Source organism: Eucyclogobius newberryi, unplaced genomic scaffold (genome assembly GCF_026437365.1).
Source record: "Eucyclogobius newberryi isolate DKJ021-1_F unplaced genomic scaffold, fEucNew1.0.hap1 SCAF_69, whole genome shotgun sequence".
NCBI lineage: Eukaryota > Metazoa > Chordata > Actinopteri > Gobiiformes > Gobiidae > Eucyclogobius > Eucyclogobius newberryi.
Window position 1 is genome coordinate 141,003 of NW_027316378.1, and position 4,451 is coordinate 145,453.

Consider the following 4,451-nt stretch of genomic DNA (forward strand, 5'->3'; position numbering starts at 1 on the left):
AGAACTCGCTCAGTAGAACTCGATCACTAGAACTCGCTCAGTAGAACTTGATCACTAGAACTCGATCAGTAGAACTCGCTCAGTAGAACTCGATCACTAGAACTCGCTCAGTAGAACTCTCTCAGTAGAACTCGATCGGTAGAACTCGCTCGGTAGAACTCGATCAGTAGAACTCGATCAGCAGAACTCGATCAGCAGAACTCGCTCAGTAGAAATCGCTCAGTAGAACTCGATCAGTAGAACTCGCTCAGTAGAACTCGCTCAGTAGAACTCGCTCAGTAGAACTCGATCAGTAGAACTCGTTCAGTAGAACTCGCTCAGTAGAACTCGATCACTAGAACTCGCTCAGTAGAACTCGATCAGTAGAACTCGCTCAGTAGAACTCGCTCAGTAGAACTCGCTCAGTAGAACTCGTTCAGTAGAACTCGATCACTAGAACTCGCTCAGTAGAACTCGCTCAGTAGAACTCGATCAGTAGAACTCGATCAGTAGAACTCGCTCAGTAGAACTCGCTCAGTAAAACTCGCTCAGTAGAACTCGATCAGCAGAACTCGCTCAGTAGAACTCGCTCAGTAGAACTCGCTCAGTAGAACTCGCTCAGTAGAACTCGCTCAGTAGAACTCGATCAGTAGAACTCGCTCAGTAGAACTCGATCAGTAGAACTCGATCAGTAGAACTCGCTCAGTAGAACTCGCTCAGTAGAACTCGCTCAGTAGAACTCGATCACTAGAACTCGCTCAGTAGAACTTGATCACTAGAACTCGATCAGTAGAACTCGCTAAGTAGAACTCGCTCAGTAGAACTCGCTCAGTAGAACTCGCTCAGTAGAACTCGCTCAGTAGAACTCGATCACTAGAACTCGATCACTAGAACTCGCTCAGTAGAACTCGATCAGTAGAACTCGCTCAGTAGAACTCGCTCAGTAGAACTCGCTCAGTAGAACTCGATCAGTAGAACTCGATCAGTAGAACTCGCTCAGTAGAACTCGATCAGTAGAACTCGATCAGTAGAACTCGCTCAGTAGAACTCGCTCAGTAGAACTCGATCACTAGAACTCGCTCAGTAGAACTCTCTCAGTAGAACTCGATCGGTAGAACTCGCTCGGTAGAACTCGATCAGTAGAACTCGGTCAGTAGAACTCGCTAAGTAGAACTCGCTCAGTAGAACTCGATCAGTAGAACTCGGTCAGTAGAACTCGCTCAGTAGAACTCGATTAGTAGAACTCGCTAAATAGAACTAATGTGTGTAAAAGTACTACAAGTGTGTAAAAGTACTACATGTGTGGAAAAGTACTACATGTGTGGAAAAGTACTACATGTGTGTAGTAAAGAGTTTATTCTTGTTCTCGAGCCATGGAATGGAACGTTCATTCCATGGAATGCTGGAGTTCTTCCCCTGGGGGCGCGGCCTTGGGGGCGTGGCCCGGGGGGCGCTGCCATGGGGGGTGCGGCCCTGGGGGTGTGGCCCTGATGGTGTGGCCCTGGGGGTGCTGCGCCCGTCCGTGTGGCTCAAGCTCCATTTTATTGGAGTTGGGGCTGAGCCGATGGCGTCTATGTCCCATGTGTGACTTTCATCCATGTTCAAGGTCAAACATGCCCCAGTGTGAACATGAAGAACACGAAGAACACGAAGAACATGAAGAACATGAAGAACACGAAGAACACGAAGAACACGATGAACACGAAGAACACGAAGAACACGAAGAACACGATGAACACCAAGAACACCAAAGAACACCAAGAACACCAAGAGCACCAAGAACACCGAGAACACCAAGAACACAGAGAACACCAAGAACACCAAGAACACCAAGAACACCAAGAACGCGATGAACGAGATGAACGCGATGAACGCGATGAACACGAAGAACACGATGTACACGAAGAACACGAAGAACACGAAGAACGCGATGAACGCGAAGAACGTGAAGAACACGATGAACACGAAGAACACCAAGAACACCAAGAACACCAAGAACACGATGAACACGATGAACACGAAGAACACGACGAACGCGATGAACGCGAAGAACGTGAAGAACACGATGAACACGAAGAACACGAAGAACACCAAGAACACCAAGAACACGATGAACACGATGAACACGATGAACACGATGAACACCAAGAGCACCAAGAGCACCAAGAACACAATGAACACGAAGAACACGATGAACACGAAGAACACGAAGAACACGGAGAACACGATGAACACGAAGAACACCAAGAACACCAAGAACACCAAGAAAACCAAGAACACCAAGAATACGATGAACACGATGAACACCAAGAACACCAAGAACACCAAGAACACCAAGAACACGATGAACACGATGAACACGAAGAACACGACGAACGCGATGAACGCGAAGAACGTGAAGAACACGATGAACACGAAGAACACGAAGAACACCAAGAACACCAAGAACACGATGAACACGATGAACACGAAGAACACGATGAACACGATGAACACGATGAACACGATGAACACGATGAACACCAAGAGCACCAAGAACACCAAGAACACAATGAACACGAAGAACACGATGAACACGAAGAACACGAAGAACACGGAGAACACGAAGAACACGAAGAACACGGAGAACACGATGAACACGAAGAAAACCAAGAACACCAAGAACACCAAGAACACGATGAACAACAACAACAACAACAACATATAGTTTAGTTGTGTAAAGAAGTGTAATGTGCAACATTTGTGGAAAAGGTACTGCATGCATGTGTGTGAAAATACTGCATGTGTGTAAAACATGTGTGACAGAGTACTACATGTGTGTAAAACATGTGTGACAGAGTACTGCATGTGTGTAACTCATGTGTGTCAGAGTACTGCATGTGTGTAACACATGTGTGTCAGAGTACTGCATGTGTGTCAGAGTACTACATGTGTGTAACACATGTGTGACAGAGTACTGCATGTGTGTAACTCATGTGTGTCAGAGTACTACATGTGTCTAACACATGTGTGTCAGAGTACTACATGTGTGTAACACGTGTGTCAGAGTACTACATGTGTGTAACACGTGTGTCAGAGTACTACATGTGTGTAACATGTGTGTCAGAGTACTACATGTGTGTAACATGTGTGTCAGAGTACTGCATGTGTGTCAGAGTACTACATGTGTGTAACTCATGTGTGTCAGAGTACTACATGTGTGTAACACATGTGTGTCAGAGTACTGCATGTGTGTAACTCATGTGTGTCAGAGTACTACATGTGTGTAACACATGTGTGTCAGAGTACTGCATGTGTGTGACACGTGTATCAGAGTACTACATGTGTGTAACACATGTGTGTCAGAGTACTACATGTGTGTAACACATGTGTGTCAGAGTACTACATGTGTCTAACACGTGTGTCAGAGTACTACATGTGTGTAACACATGTGTGTCAGAGTACTGCATGTGTGTAACACGTGTGTCAGAGTACTACATGTGTGTAACACGTGTGTCAGAGTACTACATGTGTGTAACACGTGTGTCAGAGTACTGCATGTGTGTGACACGTGTATCAGAGTACTACATGTGTGTAACACATGTGTGTCAGAGTACTACATGTGTGTAACACGTGTGTCAGAGTACTGCATGTGTTGTGCCCGTCCATGTTTTCTGCTACGTTTTGCGTCACCAATGACGCTCAGTAATTCACAGTTGATGATGTCGTAGTTTGCGACTCAAATAGTTCATCCAGACAAATTGCAAGATGGTGCTGAACGCAGACCTGAGCAGGGAGAAAGAGAGAGAGAGCTTCTGTGACCCGGCTGCACCCCCTCCTCCCTGTAGAGATGCTGATTAGCGTTAGCATTAGCAATTTACAAATACTGAAAAAAAGTACGGTTTGTAAAAATGTCAAAAGCAACAGCCCCTAAGACGGTGAACGCGATCGTAAAGAGGTGAAACTTGTTGAAATCGGTGAAAGTGTTAAGGAGGTGAAACACAATCCTCAAAAGTAATAACATAGTGTCTGTTTTATGACATCATGAACAGACACTCAATAAGTTGAATGTCTTTTCTTTTTGTCTCACTCTTGATCGTAACAAGATCTTTACAAATGTTATGTAATATTATGAATATTACATACGGTAAATGCAGGTCCGAACTAATTTCTAAAATACAAGAGAAGTTTTTTTTTTTTACGTCCTGTTTGTGTAAGTGAGCTCATTAATGTGTATTGTCCCTATCAAATAAATAAATAAGTCACATAGTGCACCTTTAAACATTTTCAAAATTATTATTTGAATTCGTGTTTTCTATATATTTATTTAATTTTCCTGATTTAGAATCGTTGTAATACCTTACTTTTCCAGCAGAGGGCTCTGTCTCCATAACACAGTGAGTGTAGTTCCTCTGAAGCTCCAGCAGAGGGAGCTGTGCTGCAGAGCCACACTCGGCCTGAGGAGGCGCTGTCTCTCCTGTGAGTCAGAGCTG